General features: G+C 45.1%; 1 protein-coding gene and 1 pseudogene across 2 annotated transcripts in view; both read left to right on the top strand.

Annotated features, from left to right (window-relative positions):
* The window catches only part of Jazf1 (JAZF zinc finger 1), a 290,475-nt gene that overhangs the window by 216,304 nt on the left and 53,004 nt on the right, over positions 1 to 21,167 (top strand). The gene's annotated exons all lie outside the window — the stretch shown is intronic.
* Positions 1,667 to 2,307, top strand: LOC110316064 (annotated as a pseudogene).

The following is a 21,167-nucleotide window of genomic DNA, read 5'->3' as shown; positions in this document are numbered from 1 at the left end:
AGATAAATGGCCAAGCTAGTGTTTGCAGCACAACAGTATGGTTCCAGGAGGATCCCCTTAAACACGTAGTTAAGGCCCTTCCCAGAAGTGAGTGAATCTTTGTACATGTCAGTAGTGAGTGTAGAGAGAACTTCTGTGGGGGCATTGGAACAGACAATTCCACAGAGGTTTTTCACATGAGCAAAAGAGTGTGGCAGCCCCTGCCCCTAGGAATTGTGGGAGGCTGGGAAAGGTAATGAATTATCCTTGAGCACCAGAAACAGCTACACTGTGGAGGCAGAGCGTGTTGGGGACATAAGGCCCCTAGTCGTTTTCTTGTCGCTGTCTCCCTGGCTTCTAAAAGACTATCTGAACCAACTGAATAGAAAACTGACCACCTTTTTGTCTCTTATAGCAACAGGAATATTCCAAAATTAAGCTCTCCTGGGGGTAGCCTCCCTATCCTTCTGAGAACCCACAGTAATATGGACTTCATTGTGGGATCCCTTGAAAACTGATTTGAGGGAAAGAAAAGCTAGTTTCCAGAAGTGGCTCTGACCAGTATCTGACTCAGTATCCTAGGATTCTGAACAGCAAGTCGGATGTTCCTATAGAAAGTGGAAGGATGCATTCTTCTGCCTTGAAACCCTACCTCTACTGCCTCCTGCCACTAAGCCTGAATCTCAAATCCCCTAGGCTCCAGGCCCATAAGTACACTATGAAGGATGCCAGGCTAAAAGGATGCTTGAACTCCTTGTCCCAAGAGAATCCTCTTAACCATGTAGTACCCTAGCCTTCAGTATCCTTGTCTGTAAAATGAACCTCCTAATGCTTTTCCTATATGAAAGCTACGAACCAAATTGTGTGCATCATGGGGTCTTAATCTGCATTGACAAATTCTTTGTGGAATGTGTGATATTTGCAAACTAATGAATGAGATGTCAAATGACAGAATACTGAGCTTGTGGTCTTGATATGGTGAAATCTCTTAGTTTTTCTAACTAGTGGGGCCCTAATACAGCCTTAGCAGAAAGTCAGCTACCTTCTTAACATACTCAGCCAGAAAGGTTAGTCTCTTATTAGGCCGAGGGGAAAGGGGAAGCCAGATCCTGAGCGACTGTTTTGCCATCTTTCTTACAGTGTTCAGGTAAAGGTATACCCAAGGATTAGAAGCCATAACGCTGAGCTTGCAGATCTGCTCATGCCACACTGTGATGGAGCTCATACGGGGCTCTGGTCCCTGCCTTACATTGTAATGATGCTGTGAGAGGTCACCCTCCATCCAGGTCCCCAGTGCTGCATGTCAGCAGGCACAAAGGAGCTAATGCATGTCATACTGTTCCCAAACCAGCTTTCCTTGACCAAGTGGTGACATCAGCCCCTTTTTGAGACTTATCACTTAATGCTCAGTATTCAATGTGTGCTGGATAGATTTATATCAATTTAATACAAGCTAAAGTCATCTGCAAGGGAGCAACTTCAACTAAGAAAATGCTTCTGCTGGGCGTGGTGCATGCCTTTAATCCCAGCACTTGGGAGGCAGAGGCAGGCGGATTTTTGAGTTTGAGGCCAGCCTGGTCTACAAAGTGAGTTCCAGGACAGCCAGGGCTATACAGAGAAACCCTGTCTCGAAAACAAAAACAAAAATAAAAAAAAGAAAAGAAAATGCTTCCACCTCTCTCTGGTGGCAGCCATCAGGTGAGCCAAGATGGGTGCATACAAATACATCCAGGAGCTATGGAGGAAGAAGCAGTCCCATGTGATGCGCTTTCTCCTGAGGGCCCACTGCTGGCAATACCACCAGCTCTCTGTGCTACACAGGGCTCCCCACTGGACCTGGCCTGATAGAGCATGAAGCCTGGGATACAAGGCTAAGCAAGGTCATGTCATTTACAGGATTCGTGTCCACCTTGTTGTTGCAATTGCACAGTTCCTAAGGGTGAAACTTAGAGCAATCCTGTCCATCATGGTGTTAAACAGCTGAATTTGCCCAAAGCCTTGAGTCCACTCTGAGAGAGCTGGATACCATTGTGGGGTGTTGAGAGTCCTGAATTCCGACTGGGTTGGTGAAGATTCCACATGTAAGTGTTTTGAGCCTGTCCTCATTGATTTGTTCCAGAAAGCTCTCAGAAGAAATCCAGACACCCAACCAAATCCGGACACCAAACCAGTTCACAAACACAGGGAGATGCTTGGGCTACCGTCTGCTGGATGTAGAGCCATGGCCTTGGAAAGGGCCACAAGCTCTAAATCCCTAGGGGACTTGGTGACTCTTGCTGTGCAGCCTGGGGAAGACGCAATACTCTGCAGCTCCACAGTTACTGCTAATACACGGGATATTGTAAAATTCATAGCCAATAGACAGTTTAGGACCAAAAAATATGCTCTAAAAGATGAGCTGTAGACAAGCCTGTATTGCATATTCTTAACTTGTGATGAGTTGGGAGGGCCCAGCCCATTGTGGGTAGGGCTGTCCCTGGACTGGTGGTGCAGAGTTCTATAAGAAAGCAGGCTGAGCAAGCCATGAGGAGCAAGCCGGTCAGCAGCACCCCTCCACGGTCTCTTCATCAGCTCCTGCCTCCAGGATCCCGCCGTTCTTGAGTTCCTGCCCTTACTTTCTTCAGTGATGAGCAGTAATGAGGAAGTATATGCCAAACAAACCCCTTCCTCCCAATAGGAACCCTGACTGGGACACAGTGCCACATACTAATGCAAATCATGCAACCTAACCGCAGCTAGGTTCCCAAGTATTGTAGAAAATTCTTCCTCAGCACAAAGAGCTGCACCCAAGTGTCCGTCCAAAATGAAGATACTGTGCCTCCAGCAGCTGGGATAGTTGGGGTCTCCTCTGATGGGAATGTAAGTTTACTGTTCACAAATAATGCCTAATAGGAACATATGCCAAAATGCCTATGTACAACCAAACCCTGCTAACCTGGACAAGTGTGAGATGTTTATATGCTAACAATCCTCTTATTGTCTAAGCATCTATTGAGACTGAGGAGGCAGCTCATTGTGTAAGAGCGCTTGCTGCAGGAGCATAACTGGGTTCAGATTCACAGGACCCAAGAAGCTCAGTGAGGCTGACTTGCAGCAACCCAGGCATTCCAACATGAAGCTCTCAGCAGTGGTGAGAGAAAAGGGGAGGCAGAGGCGAGCAGGATCTCCTGAGTGTCCCCCACCCCTCCAAACCCCCCCCCCACTCCCAGCCTCACTGTGCACACTGCTCACACACATCAAGGCTTTTAAGTATTTTTAGCTGTATACTTGAGATGTGCTCTTGGGGGAGTTTCTGTTCTGATGGGTGTTGAAATCCACACTTAGCTTCAATTTACCTGGTCTAGGCATCTTTAGCCCTGTGGATTCTGGTCCAAGGGGTTCTGGGGTTGAATTGCACATCTTACTTACTCTCCAAATTTAATCACAGAAAAGCTTGGCCTAAGTTCTTTTTAAGAAAATGTCAAAGATGTTTTTGGAGAATAAATTGGCAACGTGCCAATTTTAAGTGTCTCTGGCCACCTTAGATGGCAGCAGTAAAGCCCTGTTTTTAATGTGAGTTCTGGCATTTGTTGTTAAGTAGCTTGCTTGCTTTATTGTTGGCCATCATCCTGAGCGATGATGCTGTTTCTGTCCTAGGCAATTCTGAGATTATGCTTAGAGGGGAACTCACTGCTATTGTGGGAAGTGGGCACCGATACAGCAGCTTATGTTTGCCCAGAAATGTACCCACTGCAGGATTGAATGCATGGAAATGAGAAGCTCTTAATGGCATCCGTTTTTAAAAGGACCTTTGGATGTCAGCGAATTGAAAGAACATTAACTGCCTTCTTGCCTGCTTCAGCTACAGCATGTTATGGCTATCTAGATACTCATTTGAAAGCTCCCCTTTCCTGCCCTCCTGAAGAAAGGTAGTTTGGGCAAATGAACGCGTGTGCCTGGGAGCAAATCTTTTTGTCCTAAACTTCTGGGAGAGTCTAAAACTGTTTCTACGTTCTTGTTATAAAGAGAAAATGTCTTTGGCATTCCTGAAATACTTGCCTGACAGACAAGGTCTGAAGTTGGCTGCAGATGAGTGGGCCGAGTGTGGCCCAGGGCCTATCCTGCCATAACAGGGCCCTTCTGAAGAGGTGAGGGTGGCAGTTGGCCCCACCTCTGGCCACCCCACCCAGCAAAAAGGGGGCAAAAATAGTTTCCTGTGCCCATTCGTGACTTGTGAGTGAATTTTGGACACTCTTCCCCAGAATGATCTATTTCTTCGTGCTTCTTCTACTGACCAGGGGCTAGCCCATCCTGCCAGACATGCTGCCTTCCATGCCTTCCTTGGTCTCCCAGAGCTCACAACTGCTGCAGCGGTCTCCACTGTATAAACCTAGCCACTAAATCATGTCACTGTGGTATTAATGTCCTTCCCTGGGCTGAGGATATGCAAATATGCTAGGCTTAATCCTCATCACCTGTCCCCTGGCCCGGGGCTGCCAGCAAGCAATGAGGGGGCAGCAGGCAGCAGGCAGAAGTGGAGGAAAGACCATAAATGTGGCGGCGCCAAGCCTGGGTTGGGCTGCCCTTCTTCAGCAGACCACATCTGCTGGGAAACCACCATTCCTTCCTGGCTGCCTCAGCCTCCCAGTGGGAGATAAGCTGAGCTGGGGACTCGTCTGGCAGCCAGATTCCAGCCTGGATGAATGGTGTGTGGCTGACTTGGGATGTTTGGGATGGGTATGCTGAGCTACACCACAGCGGCTTCTAACCCGGGCTGTTGACAGGTCCTGCTGAGTGCCCTTGTTCCTGAATTTAACAAATCTGGAAGCTCAACATTTTCATTTTGAGTTTTCATTTGGAAGTGTCATTTTATTGGAACCAAAATCTCTGGTCTGGTCCCCTGAGGACACACTGATCTTGTCTGAAGCACTGAATATCCTCTGGGTGAAGGTGTTGCCAGGTCCCAGACTCCCAGCAAAACTGCAGCCTTGCCCTCAGACCCCTTCCTCCTTGGTATCCCTGTAGTCTCGAGAGCGAGCCTGTTAAATGACCACAGCACCATGAAAGGATAGTTTAACACAGACATTTCTTCAGTTTCATTGTGGACTGCCTGGGTCAGAGTCCCTGTGTGTGAGATGTCTACCCACCTCTGTGAGTTGGCAAAAGTATGGATCTCTTTATGATTCAAGAGGTTTATAAATGACCCTACACTGTATAACCGCTAAAAGGGAATATATGGGATAATGTTCCACATTGCAAGCGAATGCTTTCAGCTCATTGATGGAGTGCTTTCTTTGTGCCTGAGGCCCCAAGTTCAGTCCCCAGTACTGGAAGGAAAAAAATTAATGCTCTTAACTGTTAAGAAAACTAATTCAGTACCTCTTAATACTTACACTGACTTAAAACTATTTGAAAGACATGTCTTCTGAGCAATTCTCAGACTAGCTGTGGTGGCACACAGCTGCAATCCCAGCTTTAGTTCAAGACCACCCAGGCTATAGCTATAGCAAGACCTGGTATAAGAAAATGAACAAAAAGGTTATTTATTGATTGTTTGTTGATAATCAAGCAGGCTCCGAGACTCACAGTGTGTTCTGGGGAGTGCCTCTCCATCAGAGCCATGGCTTTCCTCTGTTTTCTTGTCACTTTCTTGACATTTGCTCGTTTTTATCTCTTTTGATTTATGTGCATGCATATAGGTGAGTGTTGTGGCAGATGTGTGCAGAAGAAGGCTTTAGACCCCCTGGAGTTGGAGTTGCAGGCAGTAGTGAGCCACTCAACATGTGTGCTGAACTCGGGTCCTACTCCAGAGCTGTGAATTCTCTTAACCCCAAAGATGTCTCTCCACCTCCCCACCTCCACAATTTTATCTTTACAAGTAGCTTTCTTTCAGCAATGTTTTATATCAATCCCATCTAAAATGTTTTAAATCAATATAAAATGCCCTGTAAAAATCCATACTAAGTTCCTTAAAACCCTTTAGAGAGCCCCTGCATTTTCCTAAGTTGCCACTCGATGAGAATGAGGACTTGGCTGAGCAAGGCCCAGCTGTGCCCACACAGTTGACGTCTATTCTCTTCTTCTCCCTAACCAGCCTTCCTAAGCCCGGGCACCGTATGGGCAATAGTCTCTGAGGGATCCGTTGGAGCCTGTATTCTTCCAGACCTTAAGAACTGTTAGGACATTGACAATAAAAACAAGTCAGTTCCTAAAGCTCTGCCATGTGCTTTGAAGACAGAAATTTACATCCTGAACAAGCCAACAAAGGAGGTTTTTCCTAAGGCTTTTTATTGGGGGTGGGGTTAACCAGTGCCACCCTACCCTTAGGAAGTATCCTTCCAGTGAGGTCTGCCTCTGGGTTTTGATAATCATGATATCCCTCTCCTCCACTACTGCTGAATGAAAAGCCACGCTGGCAAGACGCAACCAGGCTTGTGGCCTGCAGAGGGCGCTAGAATACCATATTTTCTGAGCCAATCCTTATAAAAATCAGAATCTGGGAAACTACAGAAGGGGGAAGGGCGAAGCCTGAGGCTTCTTAATGCTTCCAACAGTCAGACCGCTTGCAGTCTGGTAAACAGGCTAGGAATTGTGGGCCAGGCCTTTCCCTGCGTTTTGCACCAAGTGTGAGATCAGATGACTCTGTCCGGACTCATTACTTTCGTAGCCTAGAGCTAGTTCACACAGCAGCAGGAGTCCACCAAAAAGGCATTTAATTAATGAAATTGAAGCTGGTACTTATAACTGCTGATTAGTAGTACTCAGGGTTTTTTTTTTTTTTTTTTAAGTATTTCAAGTAATTTATAAAACACTTACATAAATAGAAAGCTTTAAATGCTGATATTCCATAAAAAGTAAATAAAAATATTTTTATGCATTAAGACTTAATTAAGTGTCATGATTTCATGTCACAGATTTAAAACAGGGCAGGTGAGACCTGCCAACATTACTACAGCTGCGTTTTCCATGAGGAAAGTAATTAAAATGGCCGTTTGTGTCTTTTTCCACTCGCAGGTATTTAGGCCGCCCTGTATTACACCATGTATTTTCCCAGCAATCATATTATGGCAGTATATCTTAGCAGCCGATACGTTTGTTGTTGGTGGAAAGGTGAGGGGAACGTTGGTCAGATGAGAAAGCTGTCCTGCACCACCGAGACTGACAAGGACTTCTTCCTGGGAGAGGGCCTTGTGTCTGTTCACATTGGCCTCTTTTTCCATCTGAACAAAACTCAATTAATTTTCACAAGAACAGTTTTTCCTTCTATAGTCAGGAAGAAAAACAGCAGAAGGCAGAAACGTGTCTGCCTGGTCATGTGGTCCCTGAGGATTTAGACCTCACCCTGGGTGAATGAGTCCTCCTGTTTGAAGCTGGTCTGTTTCTCTTGTTTAGCTAGGAATGTGCTAACCTTAAATTGAAGGAAGACCCACCCTCAGGAAGGTGAGTGGCAGTTAGCAGTGGGAATAGTGTCCTGAGATCACACATCAGAGCTAAACTGCAATTCTCTGGATAGAACGGAAACAGATCTATCACTGTGTACTTATTTACTGCTGTTATTTATGTTAACAATCATAGTAGAATTATTACTTGATGAAGTTTTAACGATGTACATAATTTTGTGCCACAAGAGGCATCAGTCGCCACGAGAGGCTGAAGTCTCAAGATCAAGCCGACATCCCAGCACTCTAAAACATCTTGAGTGTAATGTGCAGCAAGGGCTTGGTGAGTCCAGGGGCAGTTGCATTCCTCCAGCACGACGGAACGTCATTTCAGGCATTCAATGTGAGTTGTCCATTGCTTGGATTGTGTGAGCAGCAGTTTAGGATTCCGAGGTGCACACAGTTACATAGGGTGGGTATAGGACAGCCTTCATAGTCACTTAGCAATCGCCTATTAGGAACAAGGAGTGAGTTTTCCTCTATGCCTCTCCTTAATAGCATTATAACAGTTGAGCCTATCTCTAGTGGTTCTGCTTGAATTAGTCAAATAGTGATTATTTATAAGCAACATAGATACAACTGAACAGCCAGCCGATCGCCCTCCTTTTCCAGCTGTAACCTCATTGTACCTGTGCCCTGAGCTTGTGTGCGGTCTAGCCTGTGGGCAGGGCGATGCATTGTTCCTTCCGTGGAGCCCCTCCTCGCCCTGCTGGTCAGATAGTGAAGACAGCATGTGCCTCCCGTGTTCATGGTATGGTTGACAGGCTTACTTTTTCGCTTACTTTTGGAGAAATTAAGTCTTAAACTCCTCACCAATTGGAGAATGAGCAAACTTACTTCTTTCTTTTCTTACTTTTTTTATCCCTCACTGAAGTTAGCTCCTTAAAATGTCCAACTTTCATTCCTATTCGTAACTCCCAGATCTAAAATATGCCCTCCACGTTCAAACATTGTAATTCTGCAAAATATAATTTTCAAGCCTGCACCAATGAGATGGTCTCTCCCTCTTGGTTAGCACTTAAAATTGCTTGCCTGTGTTTCCGAGCCACCTCCTTCGCTTATGGAGCAGCTGTCCTGGAGTCAGCTCTGCCACTTCAGAAATCGTAGCTCTGTGTGCCTGAGAAAGGGGAGTCTGAGGCAGAGGGCTGGCCAGAGGACTGTATGGGTGCAGAGGGCCATGTTTAGACTGTTTGCACTAATGAAACCTGAACCAGGCTCAAGCACGCCTTTTCGGCAGTCTCTGCCATTCCTCACAGTTCCCAGCACTTCAGTACAAACCACCAGATGCCACTTTCAATCCCACTGGCTGTTTTCTGCTCCTAAAGTTATCACCATTCTGCTTCGAGGTTCTACTCCTTGGCTATTTTTTAAACTACAGTGAACAGGTAATCTATAGTTAATTCATACAGAAAAATGGAAATTTGCATTGTTGGCAAAAATCGCCACAGCTCCTCTCAGTGGAGTAGCCATGCGGCGGCTGGCAGGTCTGTCCTCAAATCCCCATGCTTTGGGCAGCAGTGCATGTTCTGTGTAACTTGGCTAAGTCAGTAACACAGAGTCCATGCACTATAGCATGTGGGTTGCTCCATTCCTCCACCAACACCCTTCATAAGCTGACGACTTCCCTCCTTTGCAGACGATATTGTAGAGATGCCAAGCACATGACCTCTGCCCTTCAGAAGTCTCTTGGTCACCTCAGTGAAGTACTGTTAACATGTATAGGAAAACAGAAATGACTGAGTGCTGAATTCTGTGACTGTCTTAGGTTGGAATTGGTGTTCACACACAGAGAGAAGTGTTGCTAGAGTACAGATGAAAATATTACTTGATCCAGAAAGTAAAGAATCACTGGAATTTTTTTTATTATTATTTAACTAAAAGTGAAGAAGAAACCCTAACCTTAGTTCAGATGCATTTGCCAATATTGCAGTAGCAAATCATGGCTAGATCTCCATGAGGAACATTTGGTGACTGCTCTTCACATGCTCCAGAGCTCACTGGAAGGTGTCCCACTCATTGTAGCCAGTCAAGAACCTTACATGTGCCTGGAGGTGGTAGCACATGTCTTTAGGAAGGATAAAATACTTGGTATACTATTAGTAAAAACAGCTTATACCCTGGCAATCATGACCAAAAGGTCCTGCTGTGTGGGGATCCTAAAACAGTCTTCTCAGATTCCTTTACTGCTTAGAAGGCACCTTTGGGCTTCCCACCAATGAGTGCCCTGTGTCTTAGTGAAATGTCTGCAAAGAGCTGGTTTGTTAACTGCATTGCTAGTTTCTGTCCTGAACTCTTCTGTCCCTTGAATTCTCTAAAGGCTGTGTGTTAGGGCCACAAATCTTGAATAATTTGAGCTCACTGGTATCCACTTCACCCTTTATCCAACATTCTGCAGGTATAAATCTGTATTGGTGAGGTTATTTGCAGCTAATGTATCCTAGCTTGGAAACAAAATGTCTCCTTCTCCTTGCTTTGCCTGCCACAGGACTCAGGAGATGCTGTCCTGTGGAGATGATTGTCTCAAATCATGCTAGCCTCTTATACTTGAAGACCCATTTTGCTGTACAAGTTGGGTTGGTTTTGGTTTGGTTTGGTTTGGTCTGGTCTGGTTTGGTTAGCTCATTGCTTTTCCACTCCTATACAATTCACTGTCAGAGTGTTTAGGTGAAAGTATTCTTTGCTAGAAAGGGCTCCAGATTCAGAAAGGGCTTTTAAAACATTCACATTTCTTGTCTGGAGCTTCCCTGCTTTCCCTGGAATAAGAAAGCTTCCTTATTACTCTACGCCCCTCCCCCCAGCCTCCATCAGCAGGGTGTGAATCAATGATGCCCTCAGACAGGTGACAGGACAGTATAGTGAGGAGCAGATGAGCCTGAAGAGCTAGATGACACCATTCAAAGTGCACCAAAACTCTTAGCATATTTTAAGAGAAGACATATAAAACACCAAGGGACCCCTGTGCTGACCTAAACACACACACACACACCTTTCTCAGGGTGAGTCGCTTCTTTCCATCCTAGTCATTAGAATGAGGATCTATTTGCTTCCTAAGATTACATTAGCTGTAGTTCCCTCACTCAGTGCAGCAGCCTGAGGTGCATCTCACTCTCTCATCCCTTGCACCCTAAGTTCCCTTGGTTTATTTTAAAACTCCATCCTTTCAAACATGATCATCTCTGCTCAGTTGGTTGGCTTTGCTTTTTGATGTTTTGTTTTCTGTCAGGTTCTCAAGATTGGACCAAGGCCCCTTGAACTTTTCTCACAGAGCCAAATGACCTCATACCTAGAAGATAGTTAAAGCATTGTTAAAGTATCAGGCAAATGATATAATTGCTGAACATGGCTATATCTTCTATGTTCTAGAATAATAGAAAGTTTGAGAGCCCATAGCCCTTCTCTGAGACACAGAAAGGTGTTTCTTTCTCTTAAGCTCCTTATCATAACTCTATAGGAGTCTGTGCCCACTAATACAGGAGCCGATGCTTCTTCAGAGAATCTAGAAGTTTGACCCATTGTGAGAGATGCCATATCTTCATTCTTGGAACTGGCACACTGGGCCATAGGCTGGTGGTGTCATATCTTTGTTCTTGAATCTGGCACTCTGGGCTGTGTGCTGGTGATCTTTGGGCCAGCTCTGAAAGTATCTATTAAATACTTTTCATTGAATTGCACCTTTGTTCTGTAGAAATGCCACATGTCAGTCATGTTAGGTCTTGAGTAGTCTTCCTTTGAAGGGCAAGCAGGAAATCTTGTTGTCACAAGTGACAATGTCACTTTGGAACTATTAGCAAACAAGGCATTATACAATGTCCCTCTAGTAAAATTAATCTCTTATCTGAAACATGCAAATAAGAAAAGGTTGGGCCATCTCTTGAAAAGTCTCCAAACACTTATTATTCGAAGCTCCAGAACTTAGTGATTTCTAGAAATTAATTTTGTGATTACTTGAATAATCAGTGTAAGCTCTGGTCCTTCCTGTTGTATGAAGGGCATATTGTAGTCTGAGATGGCCCCTAAGTGAGGGGAATTGCAGAGGAAAAGCCAGCACAGCACAAGGGCAAGTGAGTAGGGCTGAAGTGTGAAGCCTGGGCAGTCCACATTATTTGTAGATTGGGTGACTGTAAATTTGCCTTCTTGCTAAAAGTCTATATGTAACCCCAGAATCCTTACTTGAAGCATTCTGTGGTCATTTGTCAATATGTGTGTCTGACGGCTTGAGGTCAGAGAAGGCAAGGCTCTCTGTCCGATTGTTCCATCTCACCTACTAGCAACAAGAGACTCCTCCAGGGCCCATTTGCTGCCACATTTTTGTTTTTGCTTTTGTTTTGTTGTGCTTTGCTTTAAAGTTTCATGCTTTGTGTTGGCTTTTTGTTAAAATGGCCCTGAAGCCTAGTCCCAGGTTTTGTCTTGTGTCTGGAAGCACAAGAGGATGGTGATATCTCTTAGAGAAAACTCAAGCATTACATCAGCTTTCTGCAGATGTGAGTCACTCTGCAGCTGGTTGCACCTCCAGAGAACCAACAATGGATCCTTAAACAGAGACAGACATAAACAAGCTTTGATGGAGTGAGCCGAGCTCTTAGGAAGCTTGTGTCCCTGAACAGTATTCCAGCCTCCTCGAACTCAGAACCACACTGCCTGTAACGAGAATCTGCTGTGACCCTGTTTACAGGGACAGAGTGAGAAACACCCGACTCTGTTCCCTTCCACCATCAACAAGAGTTGCTTTTGCATTTTTGCACCGAATGTTGCATCCGGGACATCAGGAGCGAGCCTTCCTTTGGGTGGAGCGTCCAGGTTTTACTGTTATAAACTCATTCCCTAGAGAGTTCCAGCTCACTATAGCACTAAGGTTTGAGGTGTGCAGCTCTATTCAGTGACCCTATATGCATGCACATGCATCTATTTTAAAGTATTTTAGCAACTTGTGTGGTGTAGGGATAAGCAGGCTAGGGTCAAAGAGCTCTCAGTGAGAGCTGGCCTCTCTGTTGGATTCTATTTGTTGTTTTAGAGTCACATTTTCTCTTGTAAGAACACAGGTATTTACCAGATAATATTTCACTATTATCTTGAATAGTCAATAAATTAGATCCATCCTCTCACAAATTTAATAGCTGCCTTATTAACCAAAATTGAGTATTAATAATAAAGTCAACATATTTACTACCCCTTTTCAGTGGGATGATTTTCATTATTCATTACTCAATTACTTTTGCAGTAAAAAGAAATGAGTTATGATTTGTTGTGGGTGAACACGTTATTAAATTAATGACTTGTTTCAAATGTTTTAACCTAAATGTTGTAGTTGAAAAGCATCAGTAAAACTTTGCACTTCACCTTTTCCAGACAGTAAACCTGTTCCAATCAAGACATTAAAACCTGCTCTATTTTTAATTACTTTACAATGATATGTTGTTATATACCTGGAATATGAAAACTTTAAGACATAGTAGTGATCAAGTTATGCAACAACCTTAGTGAATTATACAGTAACCCACAAAAGATCTGTTGTTACCCATGGGCAGTGACAGGTTCTCCGTTTAATGACCCATGCATGCTGAAGTCAGGCTGAGCTAAGCTGAAAGAAGATGCTTGTTACCCAAGGAAAGATGGGCTTCCAGAGTTGTAATTATCATAATAAATAGAATGGGTGGCTTATCGTGGACGCCTTTGGAATGTAGCGTTATAAAGAATCCCTGCCTTCATCGAGGCAAAAGCTTGATGTCCTCCCTGTTTATCTTTTAATTACTCAATAAAATCCAAATGAAATTTGTTGTTACCAGTAATTAATGACAGTTTAATAAAAAAAAAGAAGGGAGTCTGGCAGATGGCAATTATTTTTTTATAGGGCCTACGTGAAGGAGTTGGCCTCCTAGTAAACCTGTAGCCTAAATGCCTAGTGGCCACCATCTTGTGCGTTACAGAGGCTCTATGCTTGCACCAGTTAACATCCGCCACATAAGCAGTACTCTGTTATGAATCAAAACAAACAAATGAGTTGTATTAGCATGCTGGCCAGGGTCGAGGTGTGCATGTCTTCAGGGCCCTCAGAGCTGGGAACAGATTGGCATGGTGGGGAAGGAACCCTGTGTAGTGGCCGTTAATTCTCTTCTGTCCTCTGTGAGACAAGGGGACCAAGGAAAAATGGCAAAGTAATGCTAACCACAGCCTCCAGGGTTGGTGACCTGATACTTTCCAGTTTCAGAAAACCATGAGGACTACTTAGGAGTGACAGGCACACAGAGTCCACAATGTCCAGGACTCAGTGTGTCCCCCTGGCCCAGCCGTCGTCATCCTGTTTTAAGCCTCATCTTATTTATAATGCACGTCTGACCATGTGCTTGAAGACCTTTTGTGCCTTCCTCAGGCTCCTGTGACAAGCTGCTGGCAGGACTGGGAGCAGAGTCACTCCTGCCTTAGCTCCACATCCCTCAGGCCACCGACAGCAAGCCCCCAGTGAACCCCTGTTCTGCTGCCTGTGCGAGCCGGCATCTCAGGAGCTGCTCAGAGCACAAGCAGCAGCTTCTTGGTTTATTTAGAACTTTACAATTTAAGAGTATTTTTAAGAAGTTTTTCATTTTCGGAGGGTGGAGAATAGAGAGTCAGACAATGTCTCAGGTGGCCCAGGGTGACACTAAGCTCAAACTCTCTATGTAGCCAAGAATGACCTTGAACTGACATTCCGGCCTTCCTTTTGCATAAGCTAAGATTACAGGTATGTGTTGCCATACAGAGCACATGAAGAGCCTGCAGTTCTGGTCCCTGTGGCTTCAGCCCATCCCCACCTTTATGTTCTGTCCCCACCCTCCTTTGTTGTCTTCTCCCATTCTCCTCAGTACCCATCCTGCCTTCTTATATCCTAGAGAGCCACCTCACACTCTTCTGGAACATATGGAAATAAACAAATGCAGAGCCCTTCCCTCTCCCACCTTCCAGCTAAAAGGAAAGCTGAGGGAGGCTAACCCTGACACAGGCAGGGCTGGGTGGGTGCAAGGTCCCCCTCCCTGTCACCTCACGGAGAAGGAATAGGAGCCACTGTCCTTCAGTCAGAGGGAGGAGATCCCTGGTCAGAAAGGAAATGTACTGGCTTGAATTTAGAGTAATGAAGATTCCAAGGTTCCACCAGTGGGCTGACAGTCTGTCAGGAGATTTGGATCAGGCAGGAGGTGGAGGGGAAGACTGGGTTTGAGCTGTGCTCTGACAAAGAGGACAAGCTGACTGCCCTGCATCCTTGGTGCCCCTCAGGTGGCCAAACCTAGCTCTTTCACTTGTGAACTCTTCAGAGGCAAGATAAGCCAGACCTGGGCAAGGCCTCACTGGCTCACTGGCCTACTCATCCGAAAGGTAAGGCCTCTCTGGTATCGTAGGGTCCTTTTCTTAATGAACTGCATGGTTAAAAGGCTTTTTAAAAAGTAGTAACCTGTTCTGCTCCCTCCACCCCATTAGGCCTGATGAGGAAGCCAACTCCTCCGCCTCAGGAGTTGAATTAACTCCTTCAAAGACACGGGGTTCCTTTCAGTGAGTTACCCACTAAATGGCTCCCCAGTATCCTCAAAGATATAATGTCTCTTCACAGATTCCTCATGTTCTCCCAGAGAGCGATACAGACTTGAAGAAAGTCTGGTTAATTGCATGAAGGAGGCCAGGATCGGCTGTGTAATTTAGCAGCAGTGGCTGGAAATGTGGCCTATGCCAATCACAAGACAGGCTGGGGCGGTTGGGGCTTCCCGGCTCCCTCCCTGGGCGTTCCCAGTTTTAATAGCCAAGCCTAGCATTCTGTCTGTCAGCTTCCAGCATGCCATGAAGAAGCATGAATTCCTCTGCTAAATCCTTCATTATGTCCTTAGGGCCACAGGAGGCACGAATAGCCACCAAGCTCCTGTTGTTGATTACAGAGGGAAAGAAAGCAGACGTCTTAATCGGTTTTCAAGTTTCTTTGCTTGTTTTGTTTTTTGTAACCTTCACCCTGATCTCAATACTTTGCTGACACCTTTGTCACAATTCCTGTCCTGGTTTCAGTATCTGTCACTGTGATAAAGCAATTTAGAAGACAAAAGGTTCATTTCAGCTCACAGTTCCACTGCAGGGAAGTCAAGGCAGGAGCTAGAAGTAGCTAGTCAGTCTGCAGTCGGGGCAGAGAGAGAGAATGATGGAATGCTTGAGCTCAGCACACTAAGGTCTCCATTCTTACATATTTCAGGATCCCAAGCCCAGGGACTGGAGCTACCTACAGTGGGTAGATGTTCCCATCTCAACATGCTTTAGACAGTCCCCCAAGAGCATGCCTCATCTAGACAGTCTGTCACTGAGACCTTCTTCCCAGGTGACTCTAGATTGCATCACATTGACAGTTGAAACTAACCATTCCCTACCTAAGAACTGCTCTAATTTTGGTGTAGACAGCGGAGGTGCTCTCCAGGCCCCACCCCATGCTGGGTAGCTATTGGCAGTTGGCCACTGCTCGAGTAGGGAGAATCCTTGTTTGAGGACATTCCACTAGTAGGTTTCCCATGTTCCAGCATGACTTCACACCCATGCACAGCACTAATTAGACTTACTGTGCACACACACACACACACACACACACACACACTGGGAGGAGGACTTGCTGTGGGGATGTGGCAGGAGCTGGAGGAAGGGGGAGCACATGATCATGAAATTTTCAAGAATGTAGAAAACTTTAATAAATAACCAAGAAACATATTTTATAAGAAACTATGGGCCAGACAATGTGAAGTACATCTTTGGTGCCTTTAAAATAAACTACTTACACACCACAGTCACTCTCTTCATCATCTACAGCCATTGACAAATAGGTGGAGGTTTCCTTCTGAAATCAGAGCTAGTTCGTATGTATGTATGTGTGTGAGTGCATGTGCATGTGTGTGTGCTGGGAGGTATACGTGTGTACCTGTGAGCACACTCACTTGTATATGCACTTGTGGAGGCCAGAGGTCAGTGTCAGGTGTCTTCCTCTGTCTCTCTTAACATTATTCTTGGAACAGGACCTCTCACTGAGCCTAAGGGTGACACTTCAGCTGGGCCAGCTGACCAGCAAGCAGGTAGATCAGTGTGCCTTCCCCCTACTGAATGGCCCCACACTCAGTTTTCCATGGGGGCTGAGGAACTGAATTCCTGCCATCAATGCAGTGTCCCTGTGTGCCTAGGCAGCCTCATGTCCTCTTCCTTCATCCTCCCAAATGATGAGACCGCAGACCATGCCACCATTCCCAGCCATGAAGGAAAATACATTTTTGTGCAAAACAGCTGAACAAACAAATGAATAAATTATGTGATTTCATTACAAAAGTAATCTTTTGGGATTAGGGACACAGCTTTGTGGGAAAGTTTACTTGTTCTGAGAGCATGAGGATCTGAGTTCAAATCCCAGCACCCTTGTAAAAACCCAAGTGTGGCTATACATGCTGGTGACCCCAACAGAGGAGGAAAGGCAGAGGAGGAGCAGCAACGGAGGCAGATCCAGGTAAAGACCTGTCTAAGCAAGGCAGGAGCCGAGGAGAGAAAACGCCCAGCACTCACACAGACGTGCTATTGAACACTACTGAGCTTGTACCACACACATACACAGCACACACAGGAAAAATGTATTTTTTATTTTTATATTTGTGCCCCAAATAGTCGTCAAAAACATAACAAATAAAAGGTGTGTTAAGCCTTTAAAAAATGTAAAAACTATCTCTGAAATCATTTGCAGGGCTCGCCTTCCACTGAAGAAGCAGGAGTATTGCCTGCTTGGCCTTAGTCCTGTCCCACCTTTCCATGATAGCCCTCCATGTTTCCTCCTCTAGGGTGTGACTGCTTACCCCTTGTTCACACCCTTGGAGTCTCACTACCACTTGAGTCTCAGCACATCCAAACAAAATTCTCCTTAGCAGCAAAAACAGCACAGCAGAAGGAACACTTTGTGCCAGTAAGAGATCGCTGTTCCAGTGGTCCTCACACAGGCCCCGCTGCTGTGGAAATTTAAACTAACTGTTAGGAGAGAGCTTGCCAAGCATGCACAAAAGGTTTGACACCCCCCCCCCCAGCACTACCACATAAGCTAGGCGTGCTGGCATATTCTACTAATCTCAGATGGGAAGTGGGAGCAGGAGAATGAGAAATTCTGACCATCTTCATCTACTTACTGATGGTAAGATTGAGATCTATCTGACAGCATGAAACCCTGTCTCGGGAGGAAAGCACCTAGCACAGAATGTCCTCAAAATCTAGATCTGGGACTGGAGGGATGGCTTAGTGTTGAGAGTACTTGCGGAGCTAGCATAGGACTTAAGTTCAGTTCCCAGCAGCCAGGCCGGTGATTCACAACCCCTGTAACTCAGCATCTCCTTGGGCACTCATGTGCTCATGGTAAACTCCAGATCCTCTCTTCTTTCTGTGTTGTGAACATTGATGACTCAATCTGGCCATGTTTACGATGACTCAGCTTGCACATTACAGGGATTGTAAAAGAAAAAGGTAGATTTAGACTGTTACCTTTGGGCTGGACATACCAGGAATATTCTGAGCCATTCCCTGCAGCAGGCTCAGTATGAGAAGGTTTTTCAAGCCCAACACAGGATTACTGCACTCCTCAAAATTATTTTAGTTAGGGTATTTTGTCTTGTTTCCTCGGCCATGAGAAGAGTGGGGAAATCCCTCTGAGGCTAGCCTTGACAGGAGTACTGAAAGATGTCCTCCTTGAAAACTATCCATAACTTCAGTAGACATTTAGAGATTGATTGGAGCAAGCAGCTTGCTTTCCTTGGGCAAACAGGATGGAGAGGCTCCAGGTCACCAGACGTGGCCTGCATGTTGTGTGTCAAGGTATCCAGGAGCTTGTGTCACTCCATGGGAAGTCCTGGGGCTGGCTCATTCCTGCACTGAACCAGCCATAGGTCTTTAAAGGAGGTGGCATGCTTTTAAATTCTGGCTGCTAGCCATTAAAGCTTTAATTAGCACTAATTAGGAATCTGGGGTAATCAGCTTGGCCTGAAATGGAAGCCTGCGTATGCTGGGAAGAAAGGCTTTGCTAAATAAACCAGCGGGATGAACAGTATTATGGGGTGAATGCTTTTCTGGGGAGCAGATGATGGTAAGGATTAGTGCTTGCCCTGGGCATGCAAATGAGGGCTGCTGGCTACAAACAGCAGAAGAGCTGGAGGCCCCACCATACAACACTTCATTAACAGTTAAGTACAGTGACATTTTTTAAAGTTTAAATACCCTGCTCTTTTTCTTCCAAATAACCTATAAATTCCCTCATTTATGGAGCTGTGTATGGGGTGAAGCATGTGGGTTAAGGTAACTAGGAGATCTTGTGAAATACAAACTCATTTCAAAGGATTACTAAAGAGTGGGACGTTCCTTTTTGCTCCTCAACTGATAGAACAGCAGAAGTAGCACCACGCAGTGCAGAGTAGCCTCCGTCCACACTGCGGCAGAGCCTCCATTCCTGGAAGAGCTGGATCTGACCTTCCAGATGAGTGAGCCCTAGATATAACAGTGGTACATACACCTAACCGTGCCCAGACTTGGCAAACACTGAAAGCTTTCTAACCACTGTATGCTCCTGCAGTTGTGCTATAAAACATCTTACTAGATTTTAGAGGCTGTATCAAAACTTTCTTCTCCCTTGGTTCATTTTCCCATTTGTAGTTTTAAAGCACTATGTGAACATAAGATAAAAAAAATCTGTGACTGACCAATAATCACTATAAAAAAAATGAAAGGAAGTCATCGAAAAAGACAGCAGATGTCCAGACTCATCGCACTAGTGTTTTGTGAGTTTTAAAAACGTATCTTTATTAAAATGCTTAAACTGTCACAATTACCTTACACTCTGCACACCGGCACACATGGGCAGTCTCCTTTGCCAAGGATTTTTGCACTCACAAACTCCACATCAGCAAGAAAAAGAGACAAGAACAGTCACAGATCTTCGAACATTTTTCTTAAGATTATTCATGTGTGTGCTTTTTTGAATAGCTGAATAAACACAGTCATAAAGGGGCAGCTTCCTGGAAAACAGAGCAGTAAGGCAAAGAGCATATTTGTAAAAGCCTGGAAGACTTAACTGACTTTTATTAGCAATTCTGGGGTGGCACAACAACCCATTCTGCAGACAACAGTTGTTCTGGTGGTATATGAGGAGGTTGCCTGTGGGCAGAAAAGGGCTTCAAAGGGCAAGGGCGACTTAAAAGCAGATTGGTGCAAAGTTACTTCCCTTCCAGGGTTAAGCAGAGGGACTCTCTCATCAAGAGGTTCAAGGAAAACCATTTTTAATTGGTTGGTAAGTCTCCTATTTTATGAAAGACTAGTTAAAGGTTCAGTTGGATTAGTGTCACCAAGCAGGGGCGGCTGCACTCTGAGTTGTTCTTGTCTGCCAGAGCCTAATGCAGGAGCTCAGCCTGAACCAATGGCCTCCCATGAATATGATTTAATACTCTTTAGAGCAATTAAACTGAACTCTTTCAATAAAAACTGGGAAAATCCTTTGGAAAAATATCAGCCCCCGAGGCCTGTGAAACTTGAAATCTGTACCTCTCAGATGCCCAGGCGCATACATTATATGAAGGGATAGCCCACTGTATGGAGTCTATTTTGCTCCCAAAATAGTCACTGTCTAAGTGGATAACTCACTTTAAGAAAACATCTTATTGCTTCTGGAGAGATGGTGCAGGGATTAAGAGAGCTTGCTGTCCTTCTAGAGGACCTGAGTTCAATTCCTACCACCCACACACTGCATCCTATAACTACAGCTCTCAAGGATCTAACATCTACTTCCAGGCTTTGTGGATTTGCACATATACAGCATTCACTTACACAGCATGAACACTTCTACAATAGAAAGTAAAGAAAATGGAGCCTTCTAACTGCAAATATAGCTACATACCACAGCTCTTCTCTGGACTGTGTGGGAGTTGGCCGACCAGATGGCTGTTACACTTAAACGTACTTTCTTTTAATTTGGGATAAAGGTCAGGGAGAACTAGTATCCATGGAAATGCCACGCCCAGAGACGCCTGGATGGGAATTCCTAAGTAGGCCAAGAAATTCCCCTGTGGTCACCTTCTAAGGTCATGGCAACAGCTTCCCTGAGATCTTAGGATCATGTCTGCTTTGTAATAAGGGGCCCAAGTCCAGAAAGAGTAAACCATTTTCCAAACCTCAGAGGACCAAGCAAATCAAGTTAGGGCCATTCATGCAGATTCCCAGTGTCTCAGTGAGTAGGCAGTACTGTGTGTGTACTGCACAGACACTGCAGCCAAAACTCCAAGAGGTCCTGGAACCAATTTCTTTTCTCCCATTTTTAAATTTCTTCCAACCAAGTGTTACTGGTACATGCCCTTAATGCCCGCTGCACTTGGGAGGCAGAGGCAGGAGGATCTCTGATTTAGAGGCCAACTTGGGCTACAGAGAGAGTTACAGGGCAGCCAGGGCTCACAAAGGAACCCTGTCTTGAAAAGGCCAAAAAATAAAAATAAAATAAACTTCCAGTTTATGGAGAGAATTATACCTCATCTCATTAGCAGTATTATGCTAATTTAATTTGCTTTCAGAGAAGACAAAACAGGAAAACTGGAAGAGCCATTTGTAGTTTTGTACCACAAAATCTCATAAACAGCAGCTCTTTGTTTTGTCCATTTGTTTTTACATGGATGTGAAGTTAACAATGAAACCCATGTGTAAGGATCGGCTCTTATATTCCCTGTTCAGAGAAAGCTGGAGGGAGGGGAGGGTGGCAGGAAGTTTCCAGGTCTGCCTTCT

The sequence above is a fragment of the Mus pahari genome, chromosome 2 (assembly GCF_900095145.1).
Source record: "Mus pahari chromosome 2, PAHARI_EIJ_v1.1, whole genome shotgun sequence".
NCBI lineage: Eukaryota > Metazoa > Chordata > Mammalia > Rodentia > Muridae > Mus > Mus pahari.
The sequence above is the reverse complement of the archived record's forward strand: the minus strand, read 5'-3'. Positions and strand labels throughout refer to the sequence as shown.